The sequence below is a fragment of the Pyxicephalus adspersus genome, chromosome 11 (assembly GCF_032062135.1).
Source record: "Pyxicephalus adspersus chromosome 11, UCB_Pads_2.0, whole genome shotgun sequence".
Taxonomy (NCBI): Eukaryota; Metazoa; Chordata; class Amphibia; order Anura; family Pyxicephalidae; genus Pyxicephalus; species Pyxicephalus adspersus.
In genome coordinates, this window is record NC_092868.1 from 34,835,979 (window position 1) to 34,854,318 (window position 18,340).

General features: G+C 35.8%; 1 long non-coding RNA gene across 1 annotated transcript; it reads right to left on the reverse strand.

Moving 5' to 3' along the window:
• Nucleotides 1-4,237: 4,237 nt before the first annotated feature.
• Nucleotides 4,238-17,289, reverse strand: LOC140340531 (uncharacterized). The gene is made up of 3 exons (XR_011922667.1): nucleotides 17,144-17,289; nucleotides 16,972-17,029; nucleotides 4,238-4,335 (listed from the first exon to the last, which is right to left on the reverse strand). It is a non-coding gene; the product is annotated as an uncharacterized lncRNA (long non-coding RNA).
• Between the last annotated feature and the right edge of the window lie 1,051 nt (nucleotides 17,290-18,340).

Sequence of the window (18,340 nt, forward strand, 5' to 3'; positions counted from 1 at the left end):
ATGACATCCAGGTAACAAGTATTAAAGCAGGAAAGTTTAGCTAGGGCAGCCTTATTTTTCAGCTTAGGTTCTCTAGAATCCCCAGTTTTCCAGTTTATGATAAAGCATCCTCTTCTCTAAAATAACATTTTAACATATATATATATAGTTTTTTGAGGGGGGTTGCATTTCCCCTTTGTTTCCAACTCCAGACAATAAAACAACTGGACAGTGAAATAATGAAGTATTCTCATATTCAATTTCTCCAAAAAGATCATATTGATTTTTATACAAAATAATACTAACCTGTCTCTCATTATAATAATAAAGTAACAAACATTAATATTATGATGGAGATGAGAATTATAAATATTGTCAGCGTGTTTTAAATGAGAACTAAAGTGAACCATACTATATTATCTGACCTGCCAAAATATCCTTTTTATTTTAGGTTTGGATAGAGCACAGAAGTATCATAACCCGTTTGTTTTTACTGCTTCAACCCAATGGAAGGTTTTACCTCACATTGTTTTCAGTGACAATGATTTTAGAAGTCAGGTAGTGGGAGACATTTTCCAACAGGTATACAAACAGCAATAAAATGCTTCCTTTGTTCTAATATTTTTATATTTATATATGCTGCTGTTGGAGGTTTTCCCTCAATTCCTGAAACCATTTTTTCTATTGCATAAAATCTCTTTTTGCAGAGCTCTGGATAGCAGTAAGATCTAAATATTTCCCACTAAACATTTTTCACAGGACAGCCTGATTATTTTTTTACCATATATATTTGAATATAAACCAAACTGAAAATAAAACAATGTACTAATTTTCACATAAAAATGTGTTGAAAAGTATATACCTAGAGTACAAATTGTGGACATCACTGCCAACATTTAAAACAGTAATCAACAAAAAATGTCAATAAAATATTGGAAAAAAATACATCCATGGTGTGTTATTTTTAAAACATTTAAAATATTTAAACATATATTACTTTACAAATTACAAATTACTGTTTACAGATTATTTTGTATGATGAGGCACTGGAGTATGGTGGTGCATGGATGTTGACCACTAGTTGATGACACTTTGTCCTCATTGTAAATTGTATAACAAAATCTATTAATAGTTACATAGTTACATAGTAGGTTAGGTTGAAAAAGACATAAGTCAATCAATCAAGAACCACTAGGGAAATAAACATATCCCAGATATAAAACCCTATGGACATAGTTAGTCTAGAGGAAGGCAAAAAAAAACTGGTACATTTTGCTTTAACGGGGGAAAAATGTCTTCCTGATTACATGAGGCAGTTGGATGTTCCCTGGATCAACGGTCTCTGATATCTTTACTTAATACCCAGGTATATTCTGGTCTTCTAAAAAAACATCTATAAAAACTTTAAGAAAAAAGAGTTTTTCTTAAAGAAATCTTTAGTAGTTGCTGAAACTACTTCCTGAGGGAGCCGCTTCCACATTTTCACAGACCTTACAGTGAAGAATCCCTTCCTTATTCAGAGCTTAAACTTCTTTTCCTCCAGATGCAAAGAGTGCCCTCTTGTCCCTTGTAATGATCCTAAAGTGAATAATGGGGAAGAGAATTCTCTATATGGACCATTTATATATTTATACAGGGTGACCATATCCCCCTTATACGTCCCTTCTCAAGGGAGAATAGATTCAGTTCAGCTAATCTCTCCTCACCTAAAACTGGACTGCATATTCCAGATGTGGTCTGACCAATGCTTTGTACAGGGGCAGGATTATGTCTCCATCTCTGCAGACTATTCCTCTTTTAATACAAGAAAGTACTTTGCTAGCTTTAGATATTGCAGCTTGGCATTGCATGCTGTTATTAAGTCTTTGATCTACCAGAACCCCCAGATTCTTTTCCATTTCTGACTCCCCAAAATGTTTTCCCCCTAGACAGTATGAAGCATGCATGTTGTTAGCTCCCAAGTGCATAATTTTACATTTATCTATATTAAATGTCATTTGCCACTTGGCTGCCCAATCAAACAGTACATCCAGGTCTGCTTGTAGATTATAGACATCCTGTGTGGACTTAACTCTATTACATAGTTTGGTGTCATCTGCAAACACAGAAATGGTACTTTTATTTCCCAAACTCGATATAATTTATAAAAATGATAAACAGTAGGTCTCAATACTGAACCCTGGGGTACACCACTAAAAACCTTAGATCATTCAGAGTATGAATCATTAATTACAACTCTCTGGATGCGATCTTTAAGCCAGTTCTCTATCCATTTACAGATTGACTTTTCAAAACCTTTCGACCCCAATTTGTATATTAACTGACTGTGGGGTATTGTGTCAAATGCTTTAGCAAAGTCCAAGTACACTATATCAACTGCTATTCCATTGTCTACCTGTTTACTGTAAAAAGAGTTAATTTGTTTGACAACTTCTTGAAGCCATGCTGACTATCACTTATAATATTATTTTCCAGCAGAAAATCCTCTATGTGGAGTATGTCTATGTATTAATGAGTCAGATAGGAAGAAATAGTTGTATACTTTACATGAAGACACTGCACTATCTACTGGTGTGAAACAAGTGTAAACCAAGATTATTTTTCTAATGACCTTTTTTGACCTTCTCAAAAAAAATTGTGGTTTATATTCAAGTGTAATGATATTTTCATTTAAAGTATGGCAGTATCTTTTAAATCTAGTTTCCTTCATTTTAGATATCCTGGCTCTATCCAGACAAAGGAATAGATAAATAAAATAAAAACTGTCAGCATGTACAGTTCCAAAATGAAAAACAAAGAAAAATTTCTATTTCACACCTTTAGGATTAGGTGGGGTTGGAAAATAAGCCTCATGCCAATGAACATCAGATAACATAAGAGACACTGATGAAAGACCCAGAACTTTCTTCACATAGACAGATACACAGGCAGCAGATATTCACAGCATTTAAAACACTATTTTTGTTTTAGGTTTTCTTTTTTGACTGACATCTCACTTTAAAGTCCTTTTAACATGAGAGAAATGTCAAGCTTTGCCTGGCCCTGTACACCATGACACCATCAAAGAGTTGCTTTTCACTATCCTCTGATTCAGCTAAATAAACCCATGATGCAAAAGGAAATCTTATTTGGGTTGAAGCCTAAACATATTCTTTGTATCTATCACACCATTTCCCTGGGTTGCCCTGATCATTTTCATCTTTTTCCAACATGAAAAAAACGAACGTGACTTTTTTTTTTCCTTCCAAATCTAAGCGCAATATTTTTTTTTATAAACAAACCAAATTCATGGTCGGATAAAATAAATCTCATTTATCTTTGAAATTATGCAATACTGTTATAGCTAACTCTATATTTGTTATCAGTGCGTTCATTATACAAAGTATCTCTTTTCCATGATTTATTATTACTGTGCCCAAGGACTGTGTAAAATATAAAAGGATTTAATTCTCCAAGTGAAATTTGTTAATAACAAGCTTTTAGAGATAGGGACAAAGCGAGGAGACAAAGCATGGAGACGAAATCACTGTCTGCAAAGACAGGGGGACAGGCTTTTTGATTGAAAGGGTTAAAGAAGTTCTGTCCCTAGGGTGTAATGGTGCTGGTTGAAAAGTAAGTGAGCTGTCTGAGTTTGTTTTCCATCACTTTTATCTGAATTGACTGCATGGAAACTGCCAATCTTTTCCATTCATCCTTTTCTCAGTGGGGAAAACTTCAGGGTGCAGAAAGATGAAACTGGGGGCGTCTGCTTCCCCCTACAGGATTTAAAATCCCTCCATTCCTATGTGCTGTGTGTTTTTCAGTCCTTTGCTCACAAAGAAATGATCTCAGAAAGAGCCAGAGAGTTTCAGAGGAACATTAATAATTCATATGCCTACCGAATGCGGCCGCTTGCTCTTATCAGCAGATAATTCTGGCCAGAACAATCCCTGATTACATGTGTTTATTGTGCCCTCAAATGCCTTCCATAACCCTTCGTACAGAAAAATTCATTATTCTTCACTGGCTATGTGGTTCACCTTATAGGACACCACAACACCATACAAAAAGTAGGACCATTACAGCAAGAGATCTGTATTCTCCTAAAGATTATATAGATATAGGTATACATCATGAATTGACTGTAAATATCATAAGTATTTTTTAATGTTTATTTTCTAAATAAAGTTTACACATTGGACAACCATGTGTGTTTTTTATATTTGCAAGTTGTAAAAGTTAAGTACAATTATTCCTTATTCTCAGATGTCTCGTAGGCTGCAAGGACTTTTTTGTGTTTCTCCCTCTGTAATTGATTTGACCTTAACGAATATTCAGGAAGGTTGCTGATCCCTCTGACTGATACACAGACAGTCACTACAAAGAGAATATTCAAAGTATTTAAAAACTGTCATGAACAGTTACCATAAAAAATGTAAAATTCTCATAAAAATACTTTAAGGAGAGTTGTTAAGAGGTAACTTCAAATATAATCACCAAAGTTATTTTACCATGATGCTTTTTAAATTAAATTTATTTTATATATTTTTTAAAGTGGAATTAAAGTCTGCATTGTGGTACTTCCCAAAGCACATTACTTCGGCATTTATACATCAGACTAATTGCCTTGTCTCAGCTGTCACCTTCTGCTGGTCTTCTGGGTTGAAACTCAACTTTACCTACCTTAAAATAGCAAACCGTAAAAGCAACCCTTAACATTTAACTGTAACCTAAAAACTTAATCTTAAAGCTTAGAAACTAGTTCTAGTTGTAACCTTAATCACTCACATCTTCTCAATCAACTCACAATGTTTTACACTTTTGTTTTCAATCATATAATAAATATAATTTATTCAATCATTCTATTAGTTATTAATAAAATAATAATAGTATTAACAAGAAAAGTTTACCAGCATTTTAAAAATAATCATTTAAATTTGTAATATTTAGTGACTACATTTGATGATATATTTTATTAAAATAAGTATATGAGCAGGGCAACTAAACCACTGTAACAAATAAAATTTATGTCTTAAAAAAAATTTAAACCTATAAAGAAGGCAAAATAGTCCAAGCATTATTGTCATACTGATGCTGCTAAATTTAAGCATTTGGACATCAATGGCCCCTGGTCACAAAAAGAAAGACTTTTGCAGAACTTTAAAGATTTGTCGCTTGGGTCCTCGTAAAATATTATTATACATTTGTGCTCATTGAGAAATTGCTGCAGGGTCATTTTGTACTACAGATAGTCTATAAAATATTTATTTGCCCCATTTACAAAAGGAGGCAGTTAGGCTTATGTGCTGCATTGTTCCTGTGCAAATGTCCTGCACAAACATGCAGCCCCATTGAGCAGGGACTGTGTCTATAGTTTTTGGCCCAGGGACCTTCTCTCTGGAATAAGAAACAAGCTGGGGATTATGGATCTGTGCATTTCCAACTTGTCACAACCTACAGAGGAAGCTGAACATTTGAAGATGAATAATTTATCAACTGCCCGTCTCTTGTTAGCTCCAGGCTTGGCTAGGCTGCAGTACTCGGTAGAGAAAGAGCATTAAACAAGAAGTCACTATGCATATTTCATGCTTGACCCAGCAATACCAGGCTTGGCGTACATTAACTACACTGGAATAGGATCCATTATACATGGCCGGTACAGATTGAAGGTGTTCGCTTCTATCACTTTTTATCTAGTCGTTATTAAGAAGATATGGATTTGATAAACAATTAAAGGATGAACGTTGATTGGACGAAAAGCACAAGAAAAGAAGAATCCTTCTCTAAGTTTACTCTTATGAATTGCATTGGCAGACAATGTTGCATTCTGTTGTTTACTATTTTACATATATTAAATATCATTTCTGTAAATGGCTGTTTCAACCTCATAAGGATTGGAAATGTTTAGAAAAATGACAAGCATCAGTTAATTGAATTGTATTTAGAGAATAGTGAATCTACCCAGCTTAGTTTGGGCAACCATGAACATAACACTAATCTTTTATATAAAATGCTTGAGAATATCTTAAATTGTTTTTGCTTTTTTAATATTAAAAGAACAGCATAGGGTTCACTTTTAACAAGCCTTCTGAAAGAGGGCAGCGGGTGTATGCCTCTTGTCCTGTAGCAGAGCAAGTTACATGTTCTTTAAACCTTGCAGGTTGAGAGGCAAAGGCGGAAAAGCCTCTCTCTGTAAAAACCACCCTTGTCAGGTGTTGAGGGACAGAGGATTCTTTTCCACATCCAAAACCCTAAAAGGATATAGTTTTGTTTTTTTGGGGGGGGGGAGTTATGGTGGAATTTGGAAATGGCCAGGTATCCATCCAATCCCTGGGGAATTAATACAAGGCTCATTAGGCCAAAAAGCCGCCAAGAACCAATGTAACAAGGGGTTGATTGGCCAAATAAATAGAAAATAAATTATTTTTCCTAACTGACCCTTTTCATTTTTTGTTAACTTTCCCTGCAACAGCTTTCCAAACACTCACAAATGACTGGTGAGGACTAAGAGGGCTCACATAGCCTCCATTACAGTCCATTGTACCCTGCTGACCACATTTGAAAGATCAAGCAAGACATTATGGATACTTAGTTTTGGTGACATTCATAAATATAACATGATAACCCATTACACAATTTTCAGATTAATTCTAGTCTGAAGTCAAACATCATTCCTATTTTCACAAAATATGTGTCATTTTACAGGGAATCCAGCAAAACTGGTGTCCCTATTTTTTTTTTTTTGGTGGAGGTGAGAAGTTAGAAGTTATATCACAAGTTTTTATTACTGTCTTTATCCTCCTTGGGTAGAATATCCTGTATTGTTTATCCTGGTCGTCATTGCCACCAGAACAGAAGGGGGCATGGGGAATCATGCACCGGAGACACCAATTCTAATAACAAATGTCAAAGAGGGAATTTCACTTCACTTGGAACCTGATTTTATAGAAGCTGACTAAATATGCAATGAATATGGAATGAAAAGGACTAAATTAAAGAAAACCAATGGTGAAGTTACCAATTACTGTCAATTAAATTTCTTTTAAAATTTGTCTAAATCAATTTGTTTTCTTTGTTAATATTGTGTATTTTTTCTGGGTTTAGTTAGGGAAGTTTATTTAATTGAGTATTCTTGCATTTTTTATCTTTCTCTGTGTAAATTTGATGACTATTGTTTCTGTTGCTTTAAAATTTTCATTTTACTTTTTCAGTGTTGTCTTATTTGACTTTTATGCATAATGTTTACATTTGCTTCCTTTTATTGCTGAACATTGCAGAAAAGAAATCTTTTTCTCTTATCCCTAGCTATATATCACTGACTGTTATACATTTCATTTGCCATATACATAAAAAATACATAGAACAATGATTTCATATATGTTGAACTGCATGCAGAAATAAACTAAGTCTTATTTCAGGTATGTTTTTAATAAATATTTAAAAATATATTAGCAGGAGAGGTAATGAGGTAAAGACAGGGTACAGCAGGTGGAAGGGGGTGACAAATGTGAACCAGGTAAGGTGAAGGTGACAGAGGTGCTTACAGAGGGTGAACTGGGTCAGATGAAGGTGAGAGATGTGCTCAGGCAAGGTGAACCAGGTGGGGTTAAAATGATAGAGGTGCTCAATGTGGGTGAACTGGGTCGGTTGGAGAGACATAAGTTCTCAGTGGGAGAGAACCAGGTGAGAAGAAGGTTACTGAAGTACTCCAGAAGGATAATTTGGGTGAGATGGAGGTGACAGAGGTGCTCATGGAGGCTGAACTGGGTAAGGTAATGGTGACAGAGGGGCTCAGAAAGAATGAAATGGGTGGGGTGGCAATGACAGAGGGGCTCAGTAAGTTGCAAGCAAGTGGAGGTGACAGCAGTACCTATTAAGTGGGAACCAAATGAAGTGAATGTGACAAACTGGCACACAGTGATGATGAAGAATATTGAATAACTCATACATAAAGGCTCTTAGAGAATGGAGCAAGTGGTGTTGACCTCAACAGAACAGTTCACAATGAACCTTGTCATGTATATCCTTAGTGATAGATGTTTAAGAACTGTTATTCTTCCTTTTTTTATTATATGAATGTGTAGTTTAGTTCTTGGTTAGCTTACTATAAAGTACTGTATTGCTGTGATGACTTTAACCAGTCTTCCTTATTTAAACGTTCATTTTTTTTTTCAGTGCACAATGAACCACATACCGGGGCCTGGTAAAGAATAGCTATGGTAAATCCTCTTAACCACAGTGGAGAATCCATAGACCTGATACCTCTTCAATAGCAGGATACATGTGTTATTTACTTTGACAGAATCTTGATACGATCACGCGATGAAGTCTTTCAGGAGTCGGCTGGGCTGCGTATCAGCGGTAACCCTCCAGCGAAGCTTTGATCCCTGAAGCCTCCGTTGTGGCTAGAGGCCAATCTGATTCTTTTCTGTTTGTTGAGTCTCACAAGCTTCTTGTTTGGAAACAACATCAGATACAGCGTATAAAACTCACGCTCACCGCTAATCACCCCTACAGATTAATTTATTTTAAAACATGTCCCAGCATTGTTTTTTCATATCTCATTTTATGGTCTGTGTCCTTTTCTAGCTTCTACTTAACCAGACCCAGAATTTAAGCAGTATGCTGCTGTTACCGACAAAGCACAGCATTGAAAAAGAAAATTTGAAATTTTCTGCCAATCCACCTTCAAGAAAAGTCACTCCATGGGTTAATGATTTTATAGTTAGGAGCAATAAACGTTGCTAGATTCTTTCCTGCCGAAACCTAATTTTAATCCTTTTTATGTTTATACAGCAAGTGGGGGTATTTTGTATGTTTTAAGCATTTGAAAGCTTCAGTTTCCCCTATTTTTATTTGGCTATTGGATATTGACTTCAGGGGCCAACGTTAGAAGCAGCAGGGAGGGAATCCATGACTGAAAGCTGTCTCTTTCTCATTGCCACCAACCTGCCAGTTCTCCGCATTCTGTGTCCGGTTTGATGATTTATCCATCTCATCTGACCCTCTGTCCTTCTCTCCAGAAATCAAACCTGTCACATCAAAAGCTCGTTTATTACCAAAAAAAGAGACCTCCTCACATTAATTGAATAATTTAAGGCACTGAGCTGAGCCGCTTCGGCTTCCCAAGGATTTAATGTCGACGTTTGTTCAACTGGCAGCAGAGAGAAAAATTACAAATTGATCGGTGGTCCCATGGCTGTCTGTTTCGGGATAAATTACGGCATCTCTCTGCCAGCTAAGCGGATGAAGCCTGCATCTGCTCTGATCACAGCCTACTGATAATGCCCCACACTCCAACATCTCATCTACGCCCATAAACACGCTGGGCATTTTTATCCACCTTTGGCATTCGTAGTCGTAAACAAACATATCATATACATAGTTTTGGTATTGGCTCGACGTGTTGCTGTTTGTTGTCTGTCTGTCTATCTCCTTAAATCACATTAATCTCCAGTTGTTTGCTCATAATTTTGTGCTGGACACATTGATTCTGGGTCAGTGTGAGTCTCCAGATTTTTACAGCCTTGCGTATATTTCTGACAAATGCTAATTAATTCGAAAACTTGCCAAGGTTAAAAATAATACAGAAATAAAATTACATTTAGAGAAGAAATGGTAGTGAACTGTGATCATTGGAGTCAAATGAGAGATTTTATGAGCGCAGTATATCAAAGCTGCCTACAGATAGATATAGCTTGTAATGGACTAAACAGTATAATAACATTCAGATACAAGATGCAGCATAGAGAACTGCATAATTTGTGTGCTGAATTCAACAATACATTAGCACAGAGTGCTATTTATTTGATAAAAATGTTCAGACTGGGGCATCACTTAAAAACACAAAATTGAATACAAATTGGGCACCATAAATGGTCTCTCTTCTTCAAATGCAAAGTTACAATAAAAAACAGGTTTTCAGTGGATGAGACCTCATAAATGACTAATCATAAGCAGGATATATATATATATATATATATACAGTATATTGTTATTATCTACTAAAGGGGGTGTAGCTGGGGTTTACAACATTTACCGCATACACACTACAGGAAATATAGCTAACACAATACAGTATGAACTCAACACAGACAGAATCAACTGCAACTGTGCATGCAGGATTGCAAAAAGAATGCAGATCACAGATCACTTTTTCTATACACAGGGAAGACAGTGCACACAACATACAATGCACAAGTGCACACAACTCACATGGAACACACAACAGACACAACACACAGCATGCAGGACTCTTGCAGCATGGAGAACACATACTAAAGAGTGCACACAGAACATACAGAAAACATGGCAGTGAGCACACAAAAGCACACAACAAATACATAAAGCACAGAACACACACATCACACAATATATGCAGGAGCGTGCTGGCAAGAGAGCGTGGTGGAAGGCTTGCATGAGTGGGCAGAAAGGATAGGAGTAATAAGTTGTTTTTGGGTGATTTGGAAGTCATTTTGGAGATTGGTAGGAAGGTGGAGGTCGTGGAGGAGTTAAGGTGATAAAAGGTTAGGAAGAAAAGGGATGAGGTCACTCCATTATATAGGGTGCAAACGAAAGCTCCCCCCCCCCTCCGCCATTTTTGTGGTTTTAAAAGGAGGACGCTTATTGGATAGTAGGGTAGGGTTGAAGCAGTTGAGGTCCTCAGGGGGTGTGTGTTTCTTGGTACAAGTTTCAGTGGGGTTGGGGACCCTTCTTTGGTGTGGAGTCTCCACATTGGCGAAAGTTGTGGATTGAGAATACATATATAGTGATATACATATATAGAGGTTATATTGTTCCCAAGCTGGGAAAGTTGGCTGCGGGAGCAATCCTATTATGTTGGAGCAGACTACAAGTGGTAATGGAGCCTTCAAAGACCAGCTACCAGATAAGATTTAAGTTGTGTTGGAATCTGTGATTGTTCTGATTTGTTGTTATTTTTGATGTTTGGTTTAATATACTGTTGTTATGCTTAATATTGATAATAAAAAATACTATTTCATATTTAATGTGTAATAAAAGGCCTGCAGGGGGCCTGTTGGGAAAGGGGTTTGGTCGGATAAAGGTTTGCAAAACTCTGTTTTGCCATAGTCAAGTGCACAACATACACACCACAGAACATTGAACATATTGCGCAAAGAGTAAGCAACATACAAGCCTTATTTACCTATACAGATGTTGCAATAATATTATTATTTTGATGGAATATTTTAGTAAATCCCTAAAGATACGATGTTTGTCTGACCAGACTGATGCCTGCCCAACGGCTTTTTGTTGACCTCCGTGGCTAATTCTTTTAAAGGGAATTTAACCTCATGGGATTGATTATTATCACAAACATGTAAGGGTGTTATATATTGTAATAAATGATGATTTTGTTGAACATTTGATTGAACAATTAACATATTTGTATTGTGGGATGTGGCATGCTCCTGAAGTTTTGTGTTGGGGACCAACTCTAAAACAACTTTGTTCTATAAATCGTACAAGCCTGTTCAGAATACAGTGTATACCACAAAAATGTACACGGCACACAAGATAAAAAGCACAAATCACACATACAAAATACTTAGTCTGTGCACAGCATGGAAGGAGGTCACGTGCACCTAGAATACATTGCATATTTAAATTGAGGGTGTACAAAGCCCCAAGCACACACATAAATGAATACAGCACACACAGGACACAGTGTACAGGCATAAAATGCAGACTGAACAGAAATGACTTGTTATAGCCAACAGAAATTGCAGAAACAACATGGTGTCCATAAGGATTCTCTGAAAAAGACATGTTTTATTTGGTTCCAATATAGTGGACTATGAGTGTGGAGAACATTAACACAAATACGTTAATTACACAGCAGGATATTTCTTGTGGAGGAGATTTTGTAAAAGGTTATTGAAATTGTGCATTGTAGTGCACATTACACTGTGAGAATGGGGTACCTGCTAATATTGTTTCCCTGTATGACAAGGGTCACACAACTATTCTCTGACTATCTAACTACTGAAACCAAGGAGTGATATGAACAAGAACACTACAGCAATATCTAAAACACTCCTAATCCAACTAAGTATGCGGTACTCCCTGTATCTATAAAATTAATTCATTAAAAAGGGTTAAATTTGACATTACCTTTAAAGTTACACTTTTCTTAAAGTCAGTGGGGCATATCCCCTTAAATGGATTGACCACATTTGCCTACTGTTTATTAGCACCTGTGTTCTAGAGTCTCATTAGCTACCAACAACTGGCGATTAGTCGATTTAAATCAGTGAATTTGGGCATCGGCTAAAGTCCCCACTTGCAGTCAAATCCAATGAATATATGCAGTAGTGAATGGGAATCATAAATGGTGGAAGGGCCATTATAGTTATAGATCAGTCATTGAAAAAAATCAGTGATTCACCATTTCAAACCTGTGTTTTAAAGGAATTGCCGTCAGTGACTCTAGCACTAGCTATATTACAAAACAAAGCTTTCTTCTGAGATTATATTACAAAACAAATGCTTCTGAGGTTTGGACTTTCCATTGAATTGTAATATCCAGATGGTGGGTAACAAATGTGTTTTATACATTTGTGATATTTCTCCATGTGAAGTTAGTAAAACAATATGTGAAACAGCCATCTGCATTAAACAAATGTCTCTTTCAAAGCCATTTTAAGGCCTTAAAAAGATTAGGATCAGCAACAAAGAATAAAGGTCATGTCTAGAGTCTGAGAACAGGTTTCCTTATCCTTTACTGTAAAGAATGGTATAGAGAGAATTAAATGGTGGTAGCTGGTGGATACCTGTATATCAGTGGTAATTATTACTGATACACAAGTATCCACCTGCTACCACCATTTTTTTCTTCCTCTTGCTCCCCCTATTGGGAAAACATCCTCTGAGAGGTTGGGGGGACCATCCGTTTCAATAGATTCTCTGTTAACAGATGTAAGTTTTGATCACTGTTCCTTATGCTTCACCTACCTTTACACAGTTTAACTCTATGAGATGTAGACCTGTTAAAAATGAATACTTACCTGTTTCCTGTATTTTATTTCACTATAACATATACCTCATCTCAATTTATGTTTGAATAATTTGATTTGTAACTGTGACTTGATTATACAATATATGTACTGTTATATACATATTAAATAATGGTATTATATGTATAATGTACCTAGACTATATCCTGCACTTGCTACTGCTTCACAATTGTACTGCTAACCCTTCAGGAAGCCTTTAATGGGCAAAACACGTTGAGTATTAACGGGACTATGCATGCGATTTATACATTACATTGTTCTATTTTTTATCGACTATTGCCAGATGATTAAAGTCTAGCGTCCTATTAAGCCACATTTTTATGACAATGTATACAGTTTTGATATAAAATTGATTAGCACGGTGGCTCAGGGGTTAGCACCTTGGCCTTTGCAGTGCTAGGTATCAGGTTCAATTCGACTCCCCGTGTTTGTGTGGTTTTCCTCCGGGTACCCACATCCCAAAACATGCAACATGATGTTAATTGGCTTCTCCCTAAAAATTGACCTACATAGACTACATTAACACCATATGACTATGGTAGGGACATTAGATTGTGAGCTCTTTTGAGGGACAGTTAGTGACATGACTATGACTATGGACTTTGTACAGTGCTGCGTAATATGATGGTGCTATATAAATACTGTCTAATAATAATCAAGGATTTCTGCATGTTAAAGTAATTCTAAAACGAACACACTTTGTGTTACCCTCTGTTTATTGTCTTGTCTTTATTGCATTGTCCGGGGTTGGCAAAACACTTTATTTAAAAGGTATTACATTTTGGGCATATTTCGCACAAACTCCCCACCACTATTTTGTTAGCTTTGATGCAAAGAATAGTATCTATATGGGACAGAAAGGGGATCCAAATGCAAACACTTCTGGTGCTTCATAGTTATACCACACAGGGTCTCTACCATTGTCTAACCTCCAAAAGCAATCATAGTTGCATGGAAATATACCTGTCTTCATCATCTAACATAATTAATTTTCTTGTCCCTGAACTAGCACATCATCCAGATTGGAACTTTTGCCTGGCCTGTACCGATGAGTTACCTGTTCTGATGTTACCTTTAAAGTTGTAATAGATGAAACTAGGGCTGGTATTTTACTTTTGGCTTCATTGTAACCACAAGACATGATAGAGAATATGGAGAGGAGCATCAAGAATGCAGGAAAGGTATGAAGAAGATTTTAAGATCAGAAAGTGATAACCCATTTTTTCCTAAATGGTCCAGGATCCTCTATATTTTTAAATGGAAAGAGTTTTCTTTGATATATATGGTTATCTCTGATAGCTTTATTAGTTCCATAAATCATTCAACGTGATCTTTTTACTGGGAGAACTGAGTATACAGTGAGAATAGATCTGCATTACATTCTGCGGACTGCAGTAATATTTATTATTCCATTAGTACGATGCTAATTTACCCAGAGATGCTTACAAATGAACCCAGACATACTGACTTTAATGCCAACTTCTACAATTGCCAGCCCAGATTGCAAGTCTGGACCTTAGCAGCATGGGTAAAACTACAGACAGTAAAGCCTGGAGATTGTAGCCAATTTGTAAGAAATACCTTGGAAGGCTATTAAAAATCTTGATATTAAAAATTGTGCCATTGAATAAAACTAAATCCTATTTACATGTACACTTATCCTAAGTATTTAGCCTTGCTTCCTTGGTTTATGTTGATTTTTTATGATTTTTGTATTCCTGACAGGCTTGACCTTATAGTAACTAAATAGGTCTTCACAAGAATGTGCAAAAAGCCCTAAGTGAAGGATATGCTGTCTTTATAGGAGTCACAGGTGTTGCATACAGAAAACAGGTTCTCGTTGTTTGCTTATTATGTTGTATTTCAATAGCACTTTTCATGCTGCTGGTACAGGCTACAGAGGGAGCTTAGATTTATGCTGTTCTGTATTCATTGAATGTGTTTAGAGGTAACAGGCGCCTTTGTTCCTGGCACCATATTCTCTAGTGTTAAAGAATTAAACATCAAAAAATCTTCAAAGTGACAGCCCTTTTATTGCTGACAAACTCTAATATATACCAGTGAACTATACACAGTGTTCATTTGAAAAACTGATGACAGTCTTTTATAGAGATGGTGTCAGCTTAAGGCATTCTAGGCTGGGCTAGTGGGCTTCAATTAGGAATAGGTAACATGATATAATAAGATGTAAACCAATAACAGTCTGTGTGATGTTTGAATTTTATATACCATTAAAGAAAACTAAAATATTCCTAATTTCTTATGTTGCTGTGTGAGAAATAATATAATGGATTATATTTTTAATAATGTTGTATTATAATTTATTATATTATCATTTTTTTATCATTTTTTTTCAAATACCAATATATATATATTCTTTCACAAAGCAAGCCTGATCACCCTGATCAGATAGTTTATATATATTTATCTTTATCCTAGATATTCAGTCTCTGCAAAATTATATTTGGATTTTTTTTTTTTATAATCCCCATTTGAATTATTCCACTGAGTGGGACCGTTGAAGCTGAATTATGTCCTATCTTTAAATTTGTATTTTAAAAAAAAACTGTAATGAGCTGTTGATTGATGTTTGTCTATATAAAAAAAAAAAAATATATTCAAAAAATAAAAAAAAATACTCACTTTACCAGCTTTTACTACTACATAAGTAATGTTAAAGTTAGATGAAGCATTTAGATGTGTGTCTATCACTGTCAATAATGAATGAAGTCCTGGAGCTTCTCTGCAGGTCTATGAATGTCCCATATATCATTTATATTATCCCGGATATTTCTAGAACTGCAGTGAAGTCGTAGGACTTTATTCTCCACTGGAAGCATTTTGCATGTTCTGGGGAACTTATGATGTCTTATAAAAATCTTATTTACTACTGGGAATGTGAACATTATTTGTGTTGTTAATCAATGTCAGCCAGCTCTGTCACTGGTCATTTATTGATATGTATGATAGCCAAGGGAAGCAGATGAACAAAGAAATCACCTAGTAAGAGAACTGGGCATATCTATCTGAAACTCAATAGAATAATGACTAAAATGCAATCGGATTTACCTATATGAGATGTATTTAGGAAAACGTTACAATACCAGCTATATCAGTGTTTTTTCTTTTCTGCCAAGGTACCAGTTTGTATGTTATCCACAAGACCATGTGCCCCCTATCAATTTAAATATACATTTAAATACAGTGCCAAGCTAGGAGCAAAGTAACGTGCAAAAATGTAGGGACATGGCCAAGTTGAAGATAATGTGGTCTAGTAACAATGGTGAACTGATATTGCTATCAATAGGTTATCAATGGCATGCAGATAAAACCAGTATATTGGGCAATACTTCTTTACCCAAGGGCTAATAGGTAAGAGCCAACCTCTTTAAAGCTACTATAGAGGAAAGAAAGAGGTTTGAGGCTTAAAAGTTTTTTGTAAAAGTTATTTATATATTGATATGCTTCAGATAAAGACATAATTATTCCATATAGTTCAATAGGTCTTATCCAAAGCTCTGTTAGTCTTCACAGAGTTGGGATGATCTGTTCTATACATAGATATGCTAACAATTTCTAAAGCTGCATGACCTAATGGTCGCATACGTCCCGACGCACTTCGCCACGGTAGGGATTCTTCAGGGGTGCAATATTGTATACAAATTGTTATAGTCTGTACATATAAAACAATACATATAGGGAAGTCTATGTTAATGTAATACATTGTATATATGTGTACAATCAAAAATACAGGTTAAACGTGTAATACAGTTTCTTACCAACTCATATAGATATTACTTGCAGATTAGACTATGCAGTATGTATATGTCTATGTGCATGTGTGTGCAACTGCATGCACATGACCATAGATGCATTGAAAAAATATGTATAAACAGACATAGATGTACATGTATTTACAAAGGCATGTAAAAACGAGAAAGCTTTAGGCTATATAATTGTCATGGTTCTTACTTACATTGAAGTTGACTGGTAAGGGTTTATATAGAATAGTTGGGCAATCACAACTGGAGGTGCTAATAAATAAAACAGTTGATTAAAAATAGTGTTATTAATTGTATGTAAGGCAGATGTTACGTTTGTATTCTGGGGAGATATAAAGTGGATTTGTATTTATAGATATAACATACCTTCATTTTTTTGCAATAGGCACAAAAAGGGTTGATGCAGGTATCTAGTATTCTGATTCCGGTGGTTACAGGAAATTTTCAGTCCATTCATCCAATGTTCTTTTAGCACAGAAATGCTCACCATTTAGTGAGCCGAATTTTCGTATAGGAATCTATATGGGGTGTATATGTATTAAACTTTGTGGCTAGGAAAATATTTAAATGGAGTTTAATAATTGTAAGGGGGAGGGAAATATGAAGGTAACAGCTTGAACAATTTTAGGATAAACAATTAACTTACCTATGTGTCATGGATAGCAGGATGTGTCAAAGAAGGAAATATCCAGACCTAAATAAAAAATATGTGTGGGTAAGTAAACTTTTTAAGTTATATAAAGTTACTAAGTATGTATATATCTAAATTGGTAAAATCCCAGATAGGATATATGAATGAAAAAACCTTTGCTTACCATGAAAGAAATAAAGTGGATTTTATTAGGACCGCTCTCCTGAAAGCAATCCGCAGAGTGTGCGTCACCGCACATGCAAGTGTAGACACAGCCACAGGGGCTGTAATGGTGTAGGAAACCACCTTTTAAAGCTTGGTTTCCGGCTGCATGCAGATGGTACATGCATGCACGCGCCCCACAGGCCTTCACACGGGAGATGGGGAATTCCCTGTGGCGTCATAGGGGCTATCCCCTGATGCCAAGGCAGCCTATTGGGAAGATCGTCTCACTTTGCATGCAGGGGTTGATCCGCCCAAAAAAGGCGGGTCACATGGAGGAAACATGAAGGCTGATCACAGGCAGGTAATTGCCTATGCATAGCCTATGCGCCACTGGAGGTACCCCATGAGTCCCATTGTACGCCAGGGGGAATCTCCTAAACTCAAGGATGAGTGGACGGGTTGTCATAATTCATAATAGAGAAAAAAAAAAAGGATAAAATCCAGTCAAGTATATTGATATACATCAGTGTTGAAGTATAAATGGATTTCATATTCAGGGTTGCAATACATAGAAAAAGATAGCACATAATTCCATGGATATTTGATATAGCCACGCCTTAAAGTACAGTTTGGAATTTAATACATAAAATACTTATTGCATTATAAGGTATAAATAAATGAAAATAGATAACGCATAAATTCATAGATATTGGAATTATCCCTACCTTCAAGAACAGTTTTAAATTGAATACATGAGATAATTTATT